This window comes from Neofelis nebulosa, chromosome 17, assembly GCF_028018385.1.
Source record: "Neofelis nebulosa isolate mNeoNeb1 chromosome 17, mNeoNeb1.pri, whole genome shotgun sequence".
Lineage (NCBI taxonomy): Eukaryota > Metazoa > Chordata > Mammalia > Carnivora > Felidae > Neofelis > Neofelis nebulosa.
The window spans coordinates 51,153,300-51,178,770 of NC_080798.1; positions in this window are offsets into that span (position 1 = coordinate 51,153,300).

Below are 25,471 nucleotides of genomic sequence, written 5' to 3' on the forward strand. Positions count from 1 at the left end.
TAAAAAAAAAATCCTTTCTCAAGTGTCACTCTTTGAAACACATTTAATAAATTCTTTAGATGGCAAGGTAAACACCTGACGACCAAACAGAAGCCAGTTATTTAATATTGTTTATGTTGGGGCGCCTAGGTGGCTCAGTCAGTTAAGCATCCAACTTTGGCTCAAGTCATGATCTCACGATTCATGGGTTCGATTCCTGTGTTGGGCTCTGTGCTGACAGCTCAGAGCCCGGAGCCTGCTTTGGATTCTCTCTCTGTCTCTCTGCCCCTCCCCAGCTCATGCTCGCTCTCTCTTTCTCTCTCTCTCTCTCAAAAATAAACATTGAAAAAAAATTTTTTTAATTAAAAAAAATTGTTAATGTTAAAAAATAAAACTGCCAGTTATTCTACCAGCAAAAGTGGGTTTATTCGGGAACAGCAGAGATGCAATTCGGGATAAGCAAGCTATGGCAAAATGATAGGCAAGTTGCCTGGACAAAGAAGAGGAATGCTGTTTGTAGAGAAAAGGGGGCAGGGAGGTTGGAAAGGCTGTTACCAACAAGTCCATTGGAATAAACTGGGAGTTCCAAGTGTAGGGGCTTCTCATTGGCTGAGCTGTGACTGTCTGTCATTGGCTGTGTTGCAGGAGGTGTAGGGGGAGGTGGGGCCAGGGAAGAGGAAATCCTTTTTTCCTCCTTCCTCCTATTCCTCCTGCTGGGAATAGTGAAGTAGTTTCCCACGCAAGGTGGTCTTTTCCTCTTGGGTCTGTAATTGAGGAGGGGTAGGGCATGAGCGTGCCCTGCGGGCCTCCTGCCTCCATTCTAAATGAGGTTCCCTTTTATAAATTTTCACAAAATCCACTTTCATTAATTGGTACTATCTTTCATGTATAATGGAATCTGGGAATGGGGTCCATCAGGCAACTGGAGAGCACAGATGTGTTACTGTATGATACATATTGGTGTGCACAGCTGAGTTTTACAGATGAAATGTCCAGGACACAGGTATATGAGGTGGTGTCCCCAAAAGGACACGTCAGCAATGTGGAAGTGATGAAACCGTGATGGGAATTTCCTTTTGTTCCCACGTGTTTCTGATCTTAGTACTTCCAAGACCTGGAGTTTTGGCAATTATTTTAGTGGCATGGAAAAATTGAAGGATCTTGGTGTCCTCTTTGTCCAGAATGACCTATACTTCTAGATCTCTCCCATATCCTTTAAAAAGAACATAGATCTTTATCTGGTAGGTCATTGCCATTGATAGATTTGGTTTTCTTTAAAAAATATTTAGTAAGCTTATGGCCCTCAACACCAGGAGAGACGATTATAACTGGAGCACTTTGTATAGTCATGAAATACACCATACGAGCTCAACCCATTGGATCAAGGCATCAAATATCTTCGTTATAACAGAAGAAAAGATGAAATAGATCCAACTCACGTCAACAACGTTCAGTCGATTGATTGGCTTTCTGGTCCTTGTGTTGACTATGAGATGGATCTACTAGATATGTTCAGGATGTCCTGGTGGTCCTTTATTTTTCCCAAGTTTGAGTGATTGGAGAGTGGTAACGGAAGAAAAAGAACAGAAGGAACAGAAGCCGACTGTCTATGTGTTGGGGACATGTGTGAGTGAGCGTATGCATGTGTACAAGAAGGAATACCAAATGAGGACAAAGCAAATATGAACTGTGAAACAGTCTGCATATAATTTAGCTAAGAGAGCTGGACTTTTGGTGTGGCAAGAGCTTCCCTGGGGACTGGTTTTGAAGATTTGCAAATGAAAATAAATGGGATGGAAAACAGTCTGACCCAGATTATAATGGCTTCTCCAGTGCAATAGCCTTTTAGTCTTTTTCCTTTTTGTAACATTAAATTTTTTGTTAAAAAATACGTGAATATATTGAAAAAAATGAAATAGCATAAGAAATCTTGCAAGGAAACGTAGCTCTCTGTTACCATATCGCCTCCCCATCCCTCTCAGCTCTTTTAGATGCCTCTTGTGAGCTGCCCCCATCTCTTCATCACATGATGTAGCAGGCCAGCTTCCTTGGGAAGCAAACTCCAAGGCAGTGGTTATCACAAAGGACATTTATTGCGGAGAATTGTTGGGATCAACATCTGTGGGGGAGGAGAGGAGGAAGGATGGGGCCTATCACCCAACCTGTGCTGCTGTCACAAGGGCTCAGCCAACTCTGATGTCCTGAGTGGGAGTGAGGGGGCTGGGCATTTACACTCTCCTTTCAGCCAGGCACTGGATGTTGACTGCCTGGGGAAGTGGGTAATGAATTTGGACAAACAGCTCTCTTCAGCCTCAGCAGTTCCTAAGGAAGGAGAACAAATGCTGCTCAGCATCTGGGGAAAAGAAATCGTTCAGTGCTGCCCCAGGGATCTGGGTGGCACAGCTCATCATCCCTGAGGGTTTGCCCCTGTGCTGCTCAGATCCATCATCATCTGTGTTCTGGGATCAGCTCCTTCAGGACTCTGGCGAGCCTCATTTCCTGGGAAACTTACATGAGGAAGGAGGACAGAACGAACCACATATCCTGCCCCTGCAAGTGATCTCTTGGCTGCCACTGGTACTCATTCTCTCCCTCTACTGCTGCCCGTGCAGGACTCCTGTACTAGCTAACAGCTCTGCAGAGAGTTTGAACCATTGCCTCCTATGACCTCTCCAGCAGTAGCTGCTGTTCTTTTGCACTTACCATTAAAATTGGTCAAAGGAGTATCTAGAGGCCAAACATATTCCTCCTTGTCCCCAAAGTGCAAAAGTAGCTCTCTCTTATCACTTATCAGGGACAATTACTCCTGACATAGCCTCCCACATAACACTGCCTCAGCCAAAGATCCACGTTACAGCAGAGATGCATGGGAATGAGCACATTTCCGTGAGACTGCTGGTCCTTTCATATCATACCTTCAGAAGGTCTCTGTAGATCCCCAACAGGTGGTGTTGGCTGATACCTTACAGGCAATAAAGACAACTCATCTCTGAAATAAGAAATGATTCCAATCAAAAGTAATCTCTGATCCTTTCAGGGTAGAAAAGATCTGATGTAGTCAACTTGCCACAAAATTGGTGTTTTTGTAGAGGGGAACCGTTCTGGGGAATGGACACCGGTGTCTGTTGCTGACCACTCGACCATTCGGGAGTGGCAGTAGTTATATCAACCCTGACGAGTGGGAGCTCATGTTGCTTGATGATGCATAGCTTCCATTCGTGCCTCCACGGCTACTCTGTTCATACATCCATTGTACTAGCAGTTCCTTCAGTGGCCAGTGATTGAGGTTGGTTGATACTTAGTCATTCTGTCTGATTTGGTTGTTTAGTGATTATTTCAAGGCAGCATATGCTTTCTGGTGGGCAAAGATCTTTACATTTCATGCCCATCCCATAGTTCCGTCCATCTGCTTCTCTTTCAGACCTTCTTGTCTCTGATCTTCCCAATCTCCTTCTAGGTCCTTGACAGATTGACCAAATTACTGCCCATAAGTCCATATATATCATAACCTCGAGCCATTTCTTTCACACAAAGTGGATAACTATGGCACCATCCAAAACTTCTGCTCATGTGGAGGTTTCTCCTCACCACCATCTTTCTGTGGTCCTCTGACCGGAATGGTAGTGGTGTTACCTTCCATTTTCAGCCTGCACTCATATTCTAAGCTTAACCATCCATTCACCCAGTTCACACTTTTCACTTCTCTAGCAGTTGGTAATAAGGAACCATTCATGCAACTCTAAGCATAAGCTGAGCGAACAGTGCTGGGGAAGAGTAGTGGATAACTTAAGGATCTGGGAAGGTGGCTTGTGCAGCTTTTTAGTGCCTACTCATGCTTGATCCCACATACACTGTTACCAATTTATGTTGGTTTCTGCTGAGCCCACATAACTTGTGACTTGGTGAGTCTGAGAGAAGCCAGCGATTTTGCCCACATTTACCATCCCAATGTGAGGAACTTCCTCTCTAGCAGAGCTCAGTAGAACATCAGGAGATTTTTTAGAGAGTTGTGTATTTGTCTGCTGCAGACGACGTGGCATGGCTCTCAAACCTTGCATTTCTTCAATGTGATGTTCCCGTTGGTGATAGCCAAGGAAACCTGCATAGCGTCTTTTTCCACCAATGATGCCACGTAGGGTCTGCAGGATTGTGTGGTCCAAGGGGCTGGACCTCATGTCTGTTGTTTAGACCCCACTGTAGAACCTGTTCTTATTCTGGGCCCCACTGAAAGCTGGCTGAAGCCTTACATGCTACCCAATATTTGGTCACAGCCCTATTCCCAAGTGTTTCTCTTCTAGAACCCAAAGAAGCCTATTAGGCACTGTGCTGTCTTTTTCATAGTGGGAAATGAGAGATGAAATACTTTGTTACTGACTGTGGAGAGAGGTCCCAGCATGCCCTTTTTCTCTAAAATGCCAGATAGTAAATGGGTTAAGCTTATGCCACAGATCCCTAACTCTGTCATTGTCATGTGAGAGCATCCATAGACAATGTGAAAAGAAAAAAAAAAAAAGAGTATAGCTGCATCCCAACAAAGCTATGTAAAACGTAAGAAGTAGACTAGATTTGATGCATAGGCCATTTGATGCCTTAAAACACTTGATTCTTAATCATTGTATGATTGGGGGGCCAATATAATAGACTAGTATGTTCCACAGGATGTCCAAATGACACAGGTCTCTTTGGACTATACTATGGCAGGGAGAAGAAGTGTTCATATGGCTTTTGGGGCAAGACTGTTGTCCATTCCAGATGACTACAGAGTGCTTCTAAATCTCCATTCTGATAGGTTGGAAAAAAACACATTTTTCACATCAACATCCACATACTCTATACCTGAGACGATGTTACTCTAGCAGAAATGCCAACATCTGGTACAACAGCTGCAACTGGGGCTCCTGCAATCTACTTCCCCTCTGCCAGGGAAGGTAACATATTCACAGGTTGCAGAGGCTAGAATGTGGACAGCTTTGAGGGGGCCATTAGTGTGCCTGCAACACCCCCATTTTCTGTGGTTTTCTCCATCCAAGTGGCCTGATGTCGTTTATTCCAGATCATTTTTGTTTGAACTTTTCTAGAAAGATATCTATAGTCAGGTGTCTCTTTATGGCTTTATGTGTGAAATTCCTATGAAGTAACTACCTGTCCCCATAGTTCATGAGTCAGGTACGTAATGTCTCAGCCATTTCTTTACATAATTTTTTCTTACCTTCCTTATGTGGAAGAAATGCCAATAGCCAGTGAATCTAGCCAGAGTGGAACTCCTCCCGTGGCCCCAGCTTCCTTGCTTACCCTTCCCTCCTCCTGAGTAAAGTTTAACAATGCTCATCACTTGATTTGCTCCTGGCTTCATATTGCCTTTGACAGTTAGGGGCTCTAACAATTGTTGTTTGAAAAGTCAAGAAACCAATAATATCTGTTTTATCAAGCCATAAACTAGAAAGACCAGTCCTTATTATAATTCATTATGTCATGCCACACTAAATTGGGTTTGCTCTTGATAAAATAATGTCTTTATTCCATGTGCTGATGCTAGGTATGGTTTTAGACCCACTGAACTAACACATCTGCTTCCAAGCTGTTCATGGAAGAAACTTTCTGATAAATTATGTTGTTGTGAAGGAATTCATATTTTCATTGAAAACAAGCTGTTATAAATGATTCATGTTTCTCTGCATTTTCAACAGGAACAAATTAATTTTTTAATTGAGCAGTGAAATGACCTGTTCTTCCAAAATACATATTAAAAGAAGATGGTTACAAATGGTCATGGTGATTTAGACTCTTTGCAATAAGTTTTTCATTTGCTTGCAACATTTGACAAACTTTTCTTAGTAGAAAATCTATAGCACCAAATAAATTATCATAGAATGGCATCTTCTAGAGTAGGATTGTAGTTATATGAAAGAACATAAGCTAGGGGCATCTGGGTGGCTCAGTCAGTGGGCGTCTGACTTCGGCTCAGGTCATGATCTCACAGTTCATGAGTTTGAGCCCCACATCGGGCTCTGCGCTGACAGCTCAGAGACTGGAGCCTGTTTCAGATTCATTGTCTGCCTCTCTCTCTGCTCCTCCCCCACTCACACTCTGTCTCTCTCTCAAAAATAAATAAACATTAAGAAAAAAATTAAAAAAAAAAAAGAACATAAGCTAAACATAATGAAAGCATTTTATCATACAAACAATATTCAGAAATTAAAACAAATACTGACCAAACTCATTTCAACTTAGGTTGAATCTTTATATTATGAATTATAGTAGTGATAATGTTAATAATAGGTGCTGAATGGTATCACATTTTCTGAATACACATTTATTTCCTACCTGTAATTTGTATAAGAGATAGAAAATCTCTTATCTTTCCTGATGACTTTCTTAGTGGAAATTTAGTACACTTCGGCCTTACCATAGTTGAAATTTCATGATGTATGAAATTGATATGGTGCTAAAGTGCCTCTGAAAACTTCTTTCAGCAATTTCTACTTTTCTATTGGCTTCTCTCATGAAATTGAAGCTTAGCTACAGAATTTAAACTGTAAAACATAATATAAACATAGAGTCAGTCTTATCCTTGAAATCTTTAATTTGAAGGGAAATATTTTCTGAGATATTAATATTGAACAAGCAAAATTGCTACTAAATTGCCAAAACAAGTCATACTTGCCCATATACATATGCAACTGTTTTTTTTTCCACGCGAATATTTTTCTACTGAAGAAGTAGGTCTGGGGAAAGGTATAGAATCTCCAACTGGCTCCCAGACAGCTCAGGGAAACCAAGGCAGACTTCAACCTAATTCCCTCAGCCTTCAGATACCATCCTTTCCCTTCATATCCAAATAAAAATAGTTTGAGCCCCTATCTTGAGACTGTAGGAAGTTGGATCTTTTAAGTGGATACCTCATCACCCCCCTCCCCAAGATTTTCTGGAGGCCCTGAAAGAATGATGTCATGTTCTACAAACCCATCTTGGTCATTAAAAGTTCCTTCAGCCAGATGCCCACATTGGATCATCAGTCTAGTGACCAAAAAATAATTTAAACTCAGTAGATGATCTCTGTTGTTCCTGACCAGCTTCTGTCTGGCTATAGTTTGGCTTTCCTTTAATTCACCAAATACAGGGAAGACCAGACTATAGCATTTCAGAAAAAAAAATATGGACATAATGGAAATAATATAAAGTGATTGTAATGCAGGACAAGTGAATTCAATTGGATATCAATTATCATGGTTCCTAGAGTCCCCCGATCATGCCATTCCAGTGACTTGTTCTTCTTAGTCTTCTGCCCAGCTGTTCTCTCACCCAGGATGGTATGATCTCCTTCCCACTCACCAAACATAACGACTACAGCCAAGTGAAGGGCAGTTCCTTGCCAACACCTGATTTCTTCCTGCCCCAGTGTGAACACAATGTATATTACTCAGTGGAAACTTTTACCCAGACAGCATAGGGCCAGGCTTCCAAGTCGTTTCCGGGACAAAGTGCTTGACAGTTGATTTCCCGAAGTTGGGAACATCCATCCTTGTAGAAGACCAGGTGGAAGATTTTGGCATACTCTCTCTGGTATATTCTATGGACTCACCATTGAGTTACCATGAAAATTCACCTCATTGTCCATGCTCTAAGCCTAAACCTTGTCCCGACGCAGTGTCCACCTGTAGCTCCCTGCTGCTGGCCTCCTCTGTTGCTTCCTGCCTTGTGGAATTGCATCATCATCCACCTTGTTGGCAGAAGCTGAAATCAAACCAGAAGGCCCCTTTCATCATAATCCCCATCCGATTGATCACCAAGCTATGTCTGCTCCTCCCTTAAATGTATCAGAAACCCATCTTCTTCTCTCTTTTTCCACCCCTCCCGTCATTTGGATAGTCCACTGAAGTGACTTCCTAACTCATCTATCGCACCAGGACTGTGCCCTCCCAGCCTCCTGGCACTTCTCTGCTCTGCAGACCTCTCTGCTTCTATCATCTCATATGCTCACTCTTTGCTCTGAGGATAGAGGACATGGTGACTGTCCAACCCATACGGGTTATGCTGATTGTCCCAGATTAATTACAAATGTAGCAGAGTTCACTATCGAGCGTATATTCCATTTTTGATGATAAATCACATGGCTAACCTGAACCAAATCGCTCCTGTTTTTTCTTCACTAATATTCTTTCAGTTCAGTTTTATTTATTTTCCATTCGTCCCCTGTCCCCATCACATAAAATTTGAATTTTCTATTCCTTTGTAGTAAATCCCTTTCTCTTTGAACTAATTAGTTGATTCATTTCCATCATCTTGAGCATCATTTTATTTTCCAGCAAAACTTTCCCTGGTCTCCATTTCAAGGTCAAATTCTCGTACTGAAAGCACAGCACTTGTGTGCCTTCTCCATGAGACAGAGCCCCATGAGATCAAGAGATGGGCTCTCTGTGTTTCCAGTTCAGTCCCATTACCAAGTGCAAGGCCAGCTGTTTAACAGCCACCCAATAGAGTTAACTGATTATACATCCATTAAATACATAATGACTTAGAACTGGTTGTTTTCTGTATACATGTGATTCAAGGGTCAGTTTCTGGTGACCCACCCCCCTGACAAAGGAAGACAGATGCCAGACACGAATAACTATGCTTACCTCCCAAGCTGGATCCCTCGTCACATTGAAACGCAAGTTCTGTTATTACAAAATAGATGTACCCATCCCCACGCCACTGTACTTACCAAGAAAGCTTTTTTAATCAGCGTCTCATGTAATACTCCGCCATTACTAAAATCAATCTTCTTTTACTATCTTGCAAGCTAACACAGAGCAAAACAAAAGGCAAATGTGTGTGCATGGAAAACTTTGTTCTCTAGTCACAGTTCTTACATTGTCTAGCTCTGTATCTCTCATTTGCTCTTAATAAAATACATTAGCCTTCACCCCACTTTCCTGTATTTCATAAGCAGAGGGCTGCCAAAGACATTTACTTCCGTCCGTTCTATATTCTCCAGGCCATTATGTAGAATTGAAAGCTCCTCGCTCAACAGTTATCTGATGCAACACTCTCTCTCCTTGCATCGATGTAAGAGGGATACAATATGTGGTCACAATTGCAAACACTGTCATGAGCATTTGGATTCATTTAAAAGAAAAAGGGTACAGTTTGAGCTTAATAGATCAGACCATGTGTTTGAAGTGGAAAAAAAAGTTGGAGGTCTTGTATTGCCATGACCTTCCACAATTTGCAATTATGCAACTTACGTTTTCTAGTATAAAATTTGGGTGTGTTTTGAAATTGGAATATTTTTGTTTGGTTTGGAAATTATTTCACTTGAAATCCACATGGATTGGGGGAGGGTGGAGGCAGAGAGAGAGAGAGAGAGAAGGAGGGAGGGAGAGAGAAAGCTCTTATTGGGCAGGATGCTTCCTGTTGCTTGGATGTTTGGCTCTGGGGAGAAGCTGGAATCCAGCAGCCCTGCTGTGGCTAACCCAGGAGTCAGCAGGGCCCCATTTGTGAGTGACTCTGGTGTGCAGGATGATGGAGGGTGATTGCTTTCATTTACTTGGTTAAAATTGGGAGAAAGGCAGACAGTCCTCCTGTCATTTCTTACGCAGCTTGCTGACTATTGTTCTTCTTTTTAAATGGACATTTACTCCCCATTTAGAACAATAAAATACCTCAACGCAAACATTAAGCAACACGTAGCTTATCTATCACACGCCCAACTTCTCTTGATAGTTATAACCATGAATACAGCGTCCATTACCTGGCAAATTCTACATTTTTACAAGTTGCTTTATAGATTCATTTTGTGATCACTAATAAACCTATTTAGAAAGTATCCACTTAACAAAAGCTTAATGAAAGCCAATTACTCAATGCCCTAAATTTGCTAAATTTTATTTTTGAGGTACTGAAATTGGTTTAAATGGGTCACATTATATACATTAGTGCTAAAAATGTAGCCCTCGTTCAATACCAATTTACCCACAATAACACTTATGGGCAATTAACATTTCATTTTGTGTGCTATATTCATCAGTAATTTTCTTTTACTTATTATAATGTTTGAAGAGTGTAACTACATTTATAATAAACACATTTTATTAGTAATCAAGCCAGACTTTTCACTCATCCACAGACCTGGCAGTTTACATGGGAGGATGTGTCCATTCATATACCAGCAGAACTTTCAGAAGCATAAACTCAAATGCATTTTCCAGGAGGGAAATTAATGTCCCCATTGTGTGCTAGGTTTAATCTGCAAATGGCACAAGAAAGGATAGCGCCACATGAAAATACCATGTCTCTTTTTAAAAATGTTTTTATTTAAAGGGGCGCATGGGTGGCTCAGTTGGTTAAGCGTCTGACTTCAGCTCAGGTCATGATCTCATGGTTCATGAGTTTGTGAGTTGGAGCTCCGTGTCGGGCTGTGCGGACAGCTCAGAGCCTGGAGCCTGTTTCAGATTCTGTGTCTCCCCCTCTCTCTGCCCTTCCCCCACTGGCACTCGCTCGCTTTCTCTCTTTCTGTCTCTCAAGAATAAACATTAAAAAATTGTAAAAAAAGTTTTTATTTGAAATAATTTTAGGCTTACAGAAAAGTTGCAAAATTGGTACAGAATCCACATTTACCCTTCACTCAGATTCCCTAATGTTAACAACAATTGGGAGAACCAGGAAATTATGGTTGGATACTAACCCACAGATTTTATAGAAATTTCTCCAGTGTGCCCCCTAATATCCTATTTTTGTTCCAGGACGCGGCCCAGGATCCCTGATTGCATATAGCAACTGAGGTCTTTAACGACCTTCCATCTATGATAGTTCCTTAGTCTACCCTTGTCTTTCAGGACCTTGACTCATTTGATTTTTTTTTAAATAACTGATCATTCTGTAGACTGTCACTCAATCTTGGCTTGCCATATATTTTCTCATTATTAAATCGACCTTATGCATTTTTTGGGCAGAATACCACAGAAGAGATGTTATGTCCTCAGTTCATAACAGCCTGGGGTACATGATGTCAATATGTCTTGTTACTTGCAATATGGGCCTCAAATTCTTGGTTAACGTGGTATCTGTCGCCACTGGGTTTCTCCTTGATGAGGTTACTTTTAGCCTAGGTTGATGTCCTGTTTCTCCTTAAATTTTCACCCACTGATTTTAGCATCCCTTAGGGGATCCTGCCCACTACCGTTATTACTGAGGTATATTCCTTATGATGATCATACATTTCCCTCATTGCTTCCACATTTATTAATTGGAATTTTTCTTTAAAGAAGAACTATCTTTCAGGGCCGCCTGGGTGGCTCAGTCAGTTGAGGGTCGGAACATCGACTCAGGTCATGATCTCCCAGTTCGTGAGTTCAAGCCCCACATGGGGATCACTGCTGTCAGCCCAGAGCCCACATGGAATCCTCTGTCCTCCTCTCTCTGCCCATCCCCAACTTGTGCTCTCTCTCTCTTTCTCTCAAAAATTAACATTTAAAGAAGAACCACCTTTCTCTACCTTTTAACTATTTAATGAATATGAGTATGGACACCTGCATATTTATTTTACTGGATGAGTTCTAATCCAGTACCCTATTTACGTTGCTACTCAGATTGTTCCAGAATCAGCCTCCTTGGCGATGGCCCCCAGGCAAAGCTTGTGGTTGGGCATTGAGTTTCATATGATCAAATCCGCCGGGGTTTTGTTAAAGAAATTATTGATACTGATATTTAATCACAAATACTTATCCTCTGTGCATTTCTGGGAGAAAAACACCTAATGGAGAGAGAATTAATATGGTATTTTTCCACGTGCAACATCTTTCTCTGTATACCTCTGCAGTCCTAAGCACACCTCAGTTTAAGTCTGTTTCTCCTTCCCTTCTCTTCTATTTTTTTTTTTTTAATTTGAGAGAGAGAGAGTGCGTTCATAGGAGGGGCAGCAGGAGAGAGGGGAGAGAGAGAGAGAGAGAGAGAGAGAGAGAGAGAGAGAGAGAGAGAGAGAGAGAGAGAGAGAGAGAGAGAGAATCCCAGGAAGGCTCCACATTCTGCTTGGAGCCCAACTCAGGGCTCGATCCCATGACCCTGGGATCATGACTTGAGCTGAAATCAAGAGTTGGATACTCAGCAACTGAGCCCCCCAGGTACCCTTCCCCCCACCTCTTCTATTTTAAGGGGAAACCTGGGACTTCTCCTTCAACTTGGCTGTCCATACTGCTGTTGTCAAAGACAAAGCCACACCCTAGTTCAAGTGGGAAGGATGGATCTTAATCAGAAATAACTATTGCCGTGGGGGAACGGGTCCAGTGTGAACCGAACCTGATTTGGGTTTGCACCGAGGTGCCAGGGTGTTGAAAGGAAGACGAGGGAGTATGGGGGTGGGGGCTCCATAGCCAGAGACGGGACACATCACAAAGGGCTAGTCTGTGCAAATGCAGTTGGGGCAGGTGTGTCCGTTTCCTGGCAATGATCGAAGTTAACCTGCTCCCCTGCTATTCTCAGGTGTTGGCTATAACAAGCAGCACGTTCTACGGGCAGCCCTAAGTTTTTTCAGGCATGCACTTTGTGGGGGGAGGGGCTAGGCCATCTTAGGAATGTTAGAAACCCTGTTAGTCTCAGTTCAGCTGTTTATGGGACAAGGTGAGACCTCATCAAGAAAAGGGAGCGTGGCTAGAATTTGGTCTAGAGGACAATGTTTGTTACCTTATCCTTCTTTGTGTCCTTTTATGGGTGCTTATTGTTTTGCTCTGACACAAGACCATTCTGATTTTATTCTGCAGACGCTAGATCTCTGAAGTTTCTGAGTCTGTTTTAAGAACATCTTTTTTTTTTTTTTTTTTTTTTTTTTTTGGCACAAGGGTTTTTATCTCATCTGCCCATAGTCGGGCTCTGACCTGTGAGCGTATGTCCACCGCAAAGAGAGGACTCCAGTCATGCCCTCCGCCTACTTTCCCCGACAGCAGCTGCGGTTAACCAGAGATGATTTACGTGTTTCAGAGAATATGATATATTTTGTGAACCTGATTTTTAAAAAAATTTTTTTAACATGTATTCATTTTTGAGAGTGAGAGAGACAGAGCATGAGTGCGGGAGGGGCAGAGACAGGGAGACACAGAATCTGAAGCAGGCTCCAGGCTCCGAGCCGTCAGCACAGAGAGGGGCTCGAACTCACGGACTGTGAGACCATGACCCGAGCTGAAGTTAGACACTTAACCGACTGTCACCCAGGCGCCCCTGTGAACCTGAATTTTGAAGGAACCCAAATGGTCCTCTGGATATTTTAAAACATATTTGTATGAGACACCAAATATATGCATCATATAGCATAATATATATATTCAGTGTTATATATACATATATAGATCCATCTATATATATACATATATATTTATGTCTCTGTATATAGTTATTTAAATGTGTATATATATGCCTGTGTAGTTATGTACTAAGCATCTTGTATGACTTCTTTCATAGTCAGCTGTCTGAATTACAAAAGACGTTTCTCAAAGCTACTTTGCTAGAGGTTCATAAAGGCAGTTAGATTATTTTCCAAGAGAGATGAGTTAGAGGCTACCCTGGAAAAATCTGGGTACATGTGTAGACTCATTTGGCCCACGAAGTTTTGAAAGGGGCTTTCTCTCCCGAGGTAGCTTTCTTTAACAGCACATATTCCAAAGCCTTCTCGTTACAGCCTCCTGGAAGATCCATCTTATAAACCCTAACGCTGCAACTAACTTTCGCTCTTCCCTGTACGAAGGCACTCAGGCGTGGCCCAGCCGCATCAGGGGAGTCCCTGTGTGAGCTTGGCATGTAGTAAGTGCTGTGTAACTTTCATACTGATTGACTAGGTAGTCATCGAGACAGGAGCTGGAGGCAAAGGCGGTGATAAATAGATGTGACACATTAGAAGCCCGAGGGTACAACATCCTGGCTTTGTGGCTCTTAACGTCCTGGCCTTGCCGCTTCCAACACCCCGAGGCTGGCAGACCAAGAGCCACAGGTGTAGAGAGTAGGTGCTCTCCTCTTCAACCATTGCCCCAGGGTAACCTGTAGGTTCATCAGATATATTTGCATTGAGGTTTTGACCCGCGAGCCCCATGGGGGAAGACGGCCGTGGCAGCTCCCGTAGAAACCCTGTACGGTCAAAAACTCTGCTCCCCGACCTGTGGGAGGGGTCCCCCACATGATTGGAAGCAGCCTTATTTAGAGACCACCCTGTCCATGACCCACAACCCCTTCTTGACTGTCCTTTCTTGAGAGTGTACGATCCTGAATAAACTGCTTTGTGCCGCCTACTTTCCTCCTGGCTGTCTTGACTTGAGTGCTGACCCTCACGTAAATCTTTCACGAGGAATCCAGGAACGGAGACCTTCATTCACACAACGCAGACTCTCCTACTGGGAACAATACCTATTGTGCATTTCATCTCAATCCAAACAACTGACTCATGGGTAATGTATAGGTAATAATAATTTCCCCACATTATTTAATATAAATAGGAGAACATTGGTTGTTTCACTATAATCAAAGCATGAACTCCAAGAATTTTTTCCAAAGCAGTTTCTTGGCAAGACAGGACAGGGACGTGGGCAAATGCTAGAGATGTCTGTGACTTTGATCCATATTATCTATGTGTTCAATAAAGTGGTTCTCAAAACTTAGTGAAAATAAGTCATCTCAGCTGTGCATGCCCAGACCCCAAATCAAGTGATTCTGGTTCACTGTGAGCAATGGGAATTTCCATGTTTTCTGATGGAGGGGGGGTGGGGCAGGGGCAGAGAGGGAGAGAGAGAATCCCAAGCAGGATCCATGCCGTCAGCACAGAGCCCCACAGGGGGGTCCATCTCATGAACCGCGAGATCATACCCTGAGCTGAAATCAAGAGTCAGATGCTTAGCAGATGAGCCACCAGGCGCCCCAGGAAGTTCCATTTTTAATCAACCTCTCCAAGCCGGGAGAAGGCTGAGGCAGAGCTGTGGCTTGGGCGCTATCCCTGGGGTTTGCTCCTGGCCTGGAGGGGCGTGGTGGGGAGGGCTGCAGGAAGGGGATTTGGGCTTATTAGCAGCAGCCCCGGCGAGGGACGGCTTCCAGGAGGTGAAACCGCAAAATCAAGCAGGACGCTCCTGCGTTCTCAGTAAGACAGAAACACTCAACCTCTGCATTTGACCTTCTCTGATTCAGGGTTGCATTTATTGGCAGGTAAGTCATCTCAGCATTGATTTCAGGAAAAGGAATAAACTGTAAATGTGCTTTTTCAAAATGAGTCCCCACCCTGCAACAGTCACCCTTCACCTAAGAAAAAGCGAAGACATGAACGTCTAATTTTTTTTTTTTAATCAGTGGCAATTTTCAACTTAATTTTCTAGTTCTAAGAGACTTGTTTATTCCTGGCTTGTGATGTGGCCAGAGATCATGGGTTCACATGATTTGTGTATGATCTAAATAACTTTTTTGCAAACCGTTTTTGTTTTTTTTCACTCTCTGGTTCCTATTTATTTTCAAACTTGCATAAAAGAGTTAATATTGCATTCAGCTTTCCCTATAAGCATAGTGTAACTCCTTTGGTATATGAGCTAACGCCTGGTGTGCGGACTAGGCTGATGTTCAATCCAGGTGAGTATCATCTGAGCTGTAAAATGTATCAGGATTCCCTCATCCCTGGGAATTAAATACAAGTAGCAATAATGTGAATATAAACAAAGATTTTCACCAGGGGATATGAACATGCTCTTGAAGTGGTATGGTAGCAAAATATTTTCTTGTCGTAATTAAGAGGTTAAGGTGCAATTCCAGCTATGCTTTCCGAAGTTTTGGGGAAAATTGGTATCTTCTGGAAACTAAATTAAAATTTATAAGGTTTCTGACTTGGAATTCAGTGGTGAGCCTATATATTTGTTAGGCTGTTAATATAAGATTCCCAACCTCATCACCACCCCCCCCCCCGCAAGAAAATCCTCCCCCAAATTCAGTATTTAAAACATCATTGCAAAGAACTATATTAAGATGTGTAAATACACACTGAGGCTAGTGATAGCTAATTTGACAAAGTTGGGTGCCTATTTGAAAAGGAGCGAAGCAATCGTGAATATACTCTTAGACTTTATCGAAGTGGGCTGGTCATTAGAATCACGTGCAAATCTCTTGTTATAATTTTATCACTTGTAATGGTAAAAGCGAAGCCTCTTAAAGGCAGAAGATAGATTTTAGACCAATCGGGTTTTAATTGCTATAGGTCTATCACGAAGAAACTATCCAATAAGCATGTCTTAAATGTGAAACTGGATATTGAGAGTGGTGAGCAGAGACTAAGAAGGCAGATAATTTGCACCAGCATTACGGTGAAGGACACAGGAGAGTGTGAGATAACCAGAATAAAACAGAAATAGAACAGCTGGGAAATCATTTGTTTGCCTTGCCTATTGTGAATTTTTTCCTCAAATCGCGGGTTTTGAAGTAGGATAGAGAAACGAACACAGGGGCGCCTGGTTGGCTCAGTCGGTTAAGCGTCTGACTTCGGCTCAGGTCATGATCTCACAGTTTGTGAGTTCGAGCCCCATATCAGGCTCTGTGCTGACAGCTCAGAGCCTGGAGTCTGCTTCAGATTCTGTCTCCCTTTCTCTCTAACCCTCCCCCGCTGGCGTTCTCTCTCTCTCCCCAAAATAAATAAACATGAAAAAAAAACTTTAAAAAAAAAAAAAAGAAACGAACACAAAAACTTTAAATACATGAGATGCAAACACTAAGTATCCAGAGAGATCTGAAGGGCAAGCTATCTAGAGCTGTGATGGTCTATTTTAACCTGCACAGAAATCACCAGGGATCTCGTTAAAGCTGTTTCTGATTCAGATGGTCTGGAGTTGACCCGGGGAGTCTGCATCTCTAACAAGTTTCCAGGGATGCCCACGTTGCTGATCCACGGACCACATTTTGAATAGTGAGGTGTTAAACTGAGTGCGTACACGCCCATGAGTGGCTGCATTTTGCATGACCAGTCAGGGAGGGAACGCAAATATCAGAATTCTATTAACCCTCCTTGGATACAGAGAGTTGTATTGAAACAAGTCCTTTGTAAGACTCCACATCCTTTGTCCTGTAAGGAGAGCAGAGCCCCAATTAACATCCAGCTCTTGAAATCACGCAGTCCTGAAATCCAGCTGGTGCTGCCCAGTGGAGAAGCAGGTGTGTGACTTAGAGTCGATTGGGTAGAATCTGGGGGGGGGGGGGGGGGGGGGGGCGGGGAAAGAAGATGAGATGTGTTGAAATCTATGAAGGACTAAAAATCCTTGGGATTTTTAGATTTTGGAGATTTCCGGGCGGAATGAGTTTGGGGGTGGGCACATATCATTTCACCTGATGGGATATTTCTGCTGGAGCCTTATTTATTTGCTCGTGACATTGATTTTCTCAGCTTTGGAGGCAGAATGCAGCGAGTTTCCTCAGCAAATAGCATGCTATGGTATAAGCAGTGTCAAAGTCTTGACATTTTCAGACACTCGAACACTCATTAAAAAAAAAATGTTTAAAAGTTTTTTTTTTTTCCCAAAACTAAACCCAGGTCTCGATTATAGAGCTGCACCCCCCCCCCCCCCGATTGTGGTCACAAGGTCATGTGGATCGTTCCTGGACATCTTTACAAATGTTCCTTTTCTTAGGTGAAAGGCTTGAAACTTAAAAATTCCTAGGTAAAAATACAGATTTTTAAAGAAGCCTTTTTCTAGAGTGAAACAACCAGCACTGCGTCTTAACATGTAGTGACTTTTGTCCCTGTGGTCTGCGCTGTGGCAGAAATCCCTGCCATTTGTATAATGTTTCTCGTCTGGGTGTGACTGGTGTAAGAGTCCTCGAATGGATTTTGTTTTGTGACCTTCCAGAGGTTGGCTGCATGGAAGACTCTGGTATATTTGGCTTAACATATCTAAAAGAATTATTTAAGACTTTATAAGTGAACAGGTCATTAGCTAAGACTACTGACGTTAGTAATTGATGATGGGTGATAGGTGGATATATTTGCTGATGAGCCTTGGTAATCACGTTTATACTCGTCAAGTCTGATGAAAAGGTGACCCTGTGTTCCTGCCAGTGAGGAAGGAGTTCTGTTCTACCAGCACCTTTCACTGTGGTCCTTTCTTACATCTTTGCTCATTCCTGGGCGAGTCCCGTCCTGGTCCTTAACTCTTGGCCACAGGTCCTCTGTACTTTCTCCAAGCTTGACCATCGTTCTGTGTGGCATTATTCCCTTGTTTTGAAAGTCCTCTGACTCCTGTACAGCTGATTCTTTACCAACTGTATATTCTTGTGCCTCAGTTTTCCACCTAAATTTGATGTCCTGGGGTGCCTGAAGTGTGCTGTGTTTTGTGTCTGTTTTCAGGATCTTTTTTGGCCAACTGCCCCTACTACTGGGTCTTGAATTCTTTTATCATCTATGGCAGTGATTCTCAAATTTTGAGGGGTTTTAAAAAATTCCAAAGATGAGACTGGATTCCAGACATCAGAATCCTTAGGGTTGGACCTACGCATTTTTTTTTTAACTCCCTATGAGATTCCTGTATACAGCCAAGTGTGAGATCCCGTGTTCTAAGGGGCTCTTCCCCATTATATGCACATGGCACCGGTGTTGTCACCAGCCACATACGCTGTCCCCTGTGGAGGCTTCTGGATGACAGACTAGGCTGACCACACTGGCTTTATTGCATGGAGTCAGTCTGAGCACTGAGACTACAAGCCAGTTGGACTCCACAGCGGCCATCACAATTCCTGACAGCTCTTGACCTCTCCTGACTGATCTGCCTCCTGTCATATTCTTCTTCAAAGTCATTAACCTAACCCCAGAGAGAAGCTCCAGGTTTTCAGTTGAAATAATTGTGCTTCAGGGACATTCGGAAAGCTGTTCTCCTAAGACAGTAAAAGAAAAGAAAATATATCTGGTCTCTCTAGTCTTCCCCTTTCCCTTCCAAATTTTTTTCTTTTGCCAAAAACAATCTGCCAAGTTTCTAGCTATATTTCACAACCAAAGGTGGCAGGAACATCCCAGAGAGAAATAAACTAACTCATTCTCTTCCCGTCAGAGTAAATTAAAACAGGACCATTTTGTGAGGCTTTTATTTAAATTTACTTTTTTTTTCTATTTGTGTTTGTAAGAGAGGGAAAAATGGCCAATTCATTTTTTCCATATGTAGATCTTAGTTCAAATCACTTCTTTGGAAGTTTTGCTACCCTTTCTTTTATTGCTTGATGGAAATACACCTGCTGCACTGAAAGGGGACTGACTCTGTTGTAATCTCCTGTGTCTGACTTGTCTTCCATCTTCAGTGGTTAGCCTCATCGGAAAATCTCAATAAATGCTCCTCACAAGGATTTCTGCTAATACTAAATTTGGTTAGAGATTTGCCTCTCCGTCCCAATTTATTGCAATAATTACTTAGTGAATATCATGAGCTGGACACTTGGCGGCTTAGCGAGTCAGACTTCTGCATTCCTGGCTATGTTGCTGGGCACCGTCTATTAGGCATCCAGCAATAACGACGCAAAAGGTAGGAGCGATACCGCGATGCCACCTGTGGCTGCAATTTCCACTAGATCCTGAAGGGCGGATGGGATTTTGACAGAATGTGATGGAAAGGAAGAGAGAGCATCACCAGCGAATGTGGCGGGGCCGTGAGCCGGGGTGGGGTGTTGAGTCAGTTCCCCTTTCGTTCCGTGCAGATGTGGAGAAATTGGATAAATGAAAAGGGAGATTAAAATTGTACAATCTCAGTCAGTTTCTCAGCAGGCATCTCTCTGAAGGTTGGTTCTGTAGCTGCTGGCAGGTGGCCAACTTGCTAAGTCCTCTTAAATTGACAGAGAAGCCAGATAAATATCCACTCCTGGCAGCCCTTCCCTGACAGATGGTCTGGCATTGATGGTGTAATCCCAGACAACAATGGCGGGGCTAAAAGCTCTGTAGCCTGGCGTCTCCTAGTTACCACATGTGGTATGTAACTAGGATTTCATTGTGTTCGCAGGCACCATGCTGGAAGCAGGGGAGATGAAGCCATATATAAAAACCAAGAGATTGCATCCACATCTGAGAGGGTGGGGGGTTTTGAAGGAAGGGGCCGCATAAAAAGCTGCCTTTTGGGCTTATAGTGCAAAAATAGAAGAAAGTGAGCATCATCGTTGCTTTTCTCAAAATGCACACCAGCAACACACTTAGGACCCCCAAAGGAAATGGAAAATAAATGAGCTTCTAAGACCTTTGATTCAGTGGCTTTTCAAGTCTTTTGGTCCGCAAGTTGCATTTTAGTACCAAGAAAAATGTCCAACAACTTGTAAGTGTCCTTGATGGCTGTAATTATTTGTACCGCTATTTCCTGACACTGGCCATGCTGTGCACAAGGATAAAGGATGGTGTGGTGTGGTGTGTTCATGGCCGCATGATCCAAGGAAGTAGAAGGTGGCGGAAGACGGAAGATCATCACTTAAACTGGGTCCTTGGGCGGGTCACTACGTCTCTGGTTTAGTTGCTGTTTCTCTTGACAAAATGTCTCCTTTGCCAATCTAACTTTTATTTTGGAGAAATTACTGTGTTTTCCCAAAAGCCACATACTTCTTTTTCCTATAGAATGACTTAGCTACTTGGGACAAAGACCATCTTAGGAGAACGTCAGCTCGAATTACATGGATATGGATAGGATGTAGATAAATGCCTGTAACAATGAAGATATTAAGGAAGGTCTCTGAAGCAGTGAGATTGATGCCTAAATTAAGATATTGAAGTGGAAAGTATGGGACTCGATGAGAGATACTGAGGAAAAAGAATGATGGGTGCTTCCAAGCTGTTTCGAGTCTTGAAGCCATGTATTAGCACAGTGGCTAATCTTGAAAGTAGAAACAAATTTGCAGCTGTAGAATAGTGACAGTCTTGAAGCTCTTGTTTGCAAGAAGGCCATGCTCAGTGGTGGGATCCCATGGCTTTATTTGACTTTGGGCTGGAAGTTGATTATACCTGGTTTTCCCCCCAGATCTAATTAGCTTCTAAAAAAATGGTGCTTTAAATTGATATCTTTGTCTCTATTTCATCTATTAATGAGAGGTTAGGCTAAAGAAAGAAATTTCAGTTCATCCTTCGGTAGATTCATACTTAAGAAGAAAGTCCATCCTTGGTTTCAAGTTAAATAATGTGAAGTCACTTAGGAAGGGACCTTATCCAAAAGAGACAAAGTGTCCTCCAGGGAGGCCCTCCAGACTCTCTTTGCTACTGATTATGTTAGTGGGGGAGGAATACTTCATTCATTGGCTGAACAAAAAGGTATTGATCTCTGAACCCATGCCAGTCCTGTTTGAGGAAGCAGAGATGTGGTAGTGAACACATACAGCAGAAAGTCCCTTCCCTCCCAGCTTCTCTGCTTCGAGGTTGCTCACAAGGCTGCCATCAAGATGCCAACCAGAGGTGGGGTCTCACTTGACGGCTCAACTGGGGAAGGATCTCCTTCCTAGCTCATTTTCCCAACTCTTGACAGAACTCCTCTCCTTAAAGACTGTTGGGCAGAGGGCTTCACTTCCTCACTGTTGGCTGCAGATCACTGGCCATTACTTGCCCTGTGGCTTTTCTTTCATTGAGCATCAAGGCTTGCAAGAGGCAGAGTTTGCTAGCAAAACCCAAGTCTTTGTACCCAGTCACAGAAGTGGCACACTCTCAAAGTTGAGGTATTCTATTTGTTAGAAGCAAGGGGGTCGTGTTGGGGGATTCCAGAGGTTTTGAGTAGCAGAAGATGGGATTTTGGGGGATCATTTTAGAAGCTCCTGTCAGAGTTTATGTGTATGTGTGTGTGTGTCTGTCTGTCTGTCTTAGTGTGTGCATCTAGTATTTCCAGAAGGCCAAAGTATAGTTGCTTGAGTGACAAAAGAGAGAGAAGTGTATGTCTGTTCATTCAAGTTTCTTTTTTGTTCCCTTTGGATATGCAAAGCCAGGGTTGGAGATGCCAGCTGGACCTCTAGTTTGGAAATAACAATGAGCGAGTTTAAGGATCTCTGAATCTGGAGTTGAGAGAGAATCTGGAGCTACATAGAAGATTTGTTGTCCTGAATTAGGGGATGATGCTCGAAGTCATGATCCTGGATGACCCTGGAATTAGGGTCAATAGGAAAGAGAAGAGGTCTGAGGTTTGAGGCTGGGGTGTTTTCTTCTGTTCGTTTTAAGGACACAGCTGCCTAATAAGAGTTTCTTATAAATGTTTAAAAACATAAAATTAAAAATGGAAAAATCTTTTTTGACTCTAAAATTGCATTGCATTGAGGGCAATTGTGCTGTGATTGCTTGGAGTTTGGCTTGCCACCTACAGGATCAAATATTATCCAGACTAACAATTTAGGGTGAGAAGTCAAAATTCAAGAGTTCAAAAAAAATAGGGAAGGCAGAGAAATGCAAGGAATTAGAGTCAAAAGAGCTGATATGCTTGATTTAATTCTCAACCTTGAAAACCCCACGGAGCCCTATTTATCCACAGCCCATGGCTATGTCTCCCATGCAGCATGACCCTATCAGAGCTTAGGTTTATTCAGCTCCTGTTTCTTCCACTTGTTCCCAGGGCAGGTTATGTTCCAGTTTTTTCTCTGGGATACAGTTATTTTTATTCCCACGAAGGCACACTTGTCAGTGGTTCCTGACCAAGACCATGCAGTTAGAACATAAGTATCGACTGTGTCTGGGGAACAAAGTAAAACCTCCCTGAACTTCATCTATTCTGCCCATCTGAGGAGCAGAAGTCAATTACCTTCACAGTCACCCGTACCTTGAGGATTCCATGGTTTTAATTTTTTTTTAATGTTTATTTTGAGAGAGAGAGGGAAGGAGGGAGGGGCAGAGAGAAGGAGACACAGAACTCGAACAGGCTCCAGGCTCTGAGCTGTCTGCACACGACAGCAGAACACACAAACTGGGAGGTCATGTCCTGAGCCTACGCGGACGCTTAACCAAGTTGAGCCACCCAGGCGCCCCTAGGATTTCATGGTTTTAAACAGAGGAAGGGCTGTTAGTGCTGGTGCTAAAATAAGGGACGTGAATTAAGGGTGAGGGGCCACGTGAGCCCCAGATGAGCCTCTGAAGCTGTTGAAGCTCTTAAGAACTCCCCCTGCGTCCCAGTCTCTCCCCTGACAGCCGCCTCTGCATTTATGCCTGGAATCTGTCTCCACGGGAATTGACTAATCGCTGCTGAGGCTAGGCGAGCCCTGAATCCCAGCACCCACCTGTACCTGCATCCAAACAAAGCATGTCCCTGTTCAGGACTCCCACCTTCCCCCCTGTTTCCGTCCGTGTTCCCAAATCCTTGTACTCCTTACAGTCTCCCCCCGCCTTATGTTCCCAGTCCGCATACACGTGTCCCTCCTGAGTCCCCAAATCTTCACCCATATTCCTCACAGGTCCCTCTTGGAACACCCTTCCCACGTGCCTCCGTGTCCCCTACAAGTGCCTCCCCATGCTCACAGAAACACATCTACTCACACGTGTATTCACTAGTTGACCAACATCTGCACTCAGTTAAACCCCAGCCTGCACATGATCTTTTAAGATTTAACAGGCTGCTTATGAAAGCTTGTTTTACTCAAAACTGTGTATTTCATGGAATTAAAAGAATTATGAATAATCATGAGCTTCCAGAACATCTAGAACTCTCTCTTTGCTTTTACTTGCGTCTGATGTTAGGTTGAAGGGGATGTGCTGTGTGTCCCACGCGTTCAATAAAACTAAGCTTCTCCGGTATGCATTTAAATCGGATTTTCAGTTTCCTATTAAAAAAAGCTGTGAAACTACCTTGTCAGCGATGGTTTTATAGGATCCCCTGTCCACGCGGAAGTTAAAGTTAATGCTCCCTGAGTTGACATACGGAGCCAATTTGATGAATGTGTGTTCAAACGAAATACAGCTCAATGATTCAAAGCTGGGTAACACTGATGTACTCGCTTGCACTGCCTGGTTATTTTTTTTTTTATTAAATTATTTTTATGATATAAGTACTTAGGGAAAACTAGAAAATTGGGACTGTAAAGATAATGTTGATTTTAAAAGACAACTAGCACTGTCCATTCGACTTGCACTAAAAATTACATAATAGGTACGTACACCTATAATTGAGTGGTTACACCTACATTAATATGGAAGGATATATTGATTTTTGTGGTCAAAGCATTGCATTTCTGAAAATGCTCCACAAATGGTATTTACCCCGTCTTCTCGGTGCCATGTGGACTAGAGTCTGCCTAAACAGAAGGCATTTTATCATACACATTCTTCCTCAGGACTTGGCCACTTGAGATCAGGACTTTTTGAACATGCACACGTGAACATAGGGGAGATGGAAGGTCTTTTATTCTTTAGAAAATGCAGTGGAAAGGCCCTTCGTTTCAGGGGACTGTTGATGGAGCTCTCGCAGTGTTTGGATGGATATGATGAAGAAAACTGGATCGGAACTGACTTCATGGAAATCACATAGCCTTTCCATTAGTTCGGGTTGTTGACAACTAACTATAGCAGTGTTAATAGTACCTGTGATTCGCGCCAATCGAAATCAGATATTTTCATGTCACATTATGGTGTCATACAGCTCTCAAAATAGTTTATATTCATGACTAGAAATTACAGTAGTTATTAGACTGCCATAAAACTTGTTATTTAATGCAGTAAACATACATGTACATCAAATACTGGGATACCTCTCTATCAGTATTCTGAAACGAAGCCCACAGACTTCCCCAGACTGCCAAAATTTAAACTAAATGTGGTTAAAAACCCACACTCTGGATGAATTTGCTGGGAGGCTTTGTCATTCAGTTGTTTTCAATGGCAACAAGCTTGATTAAAATATAGAAATAAAAGTTTTTAAACCATTGTGGGAGGGTCATCAGGATTGGAAAATCTCATCTCAGAGAACAGAAAATGGAAGGGGCTGAAAATATCCTGCATGTATAAGCCACCAATGAAGATTTATACTAATTAAATATAAGTAAGGCTTAAAAGCATACCTCTGAGAGAAGACCCAGATATTTCCATTAACTAAATTGTCCCAAATTAGTCCTTAAGTCATTATCATACAATGGTGGCAAAAATCAGACCAAGAGCTGTTGAAAATCAGTTGAGGAAAAAAAGAGCTTAGATAACAGAGTGGCACCTTAATAGCACGTGTCGTGTGCATTACTTGTTTTAGCCTCATTGGCATGTAGTTGCCATGTAGAAAACACAAAGGTAATCTTTGGGGACATATTTAACTCCCATAGTGTTAGATAGGTATGTGATGTTTCTCTATTGACATTAGTTGGTTTTGTAAAAAGGGAATTACCTCTTAACTAACCCCGAGAAAGCATGTCCCTTGATGAGTTACCCTTATTAAGTACAGTCAAGATTCCTGATTCACATTTATAGGGGAAAGGGTGTGTGTGTGTGTGTGTGTGTGTGTGTGTGTGTGTGTGTGTGTGTGTGTAGAGTCATCCTGTAAAACTGAAGCCTACAACATTTAGTATTCAAAATGATTGGGGCGCCTGGGTGGCGCAGTCGGTTAAG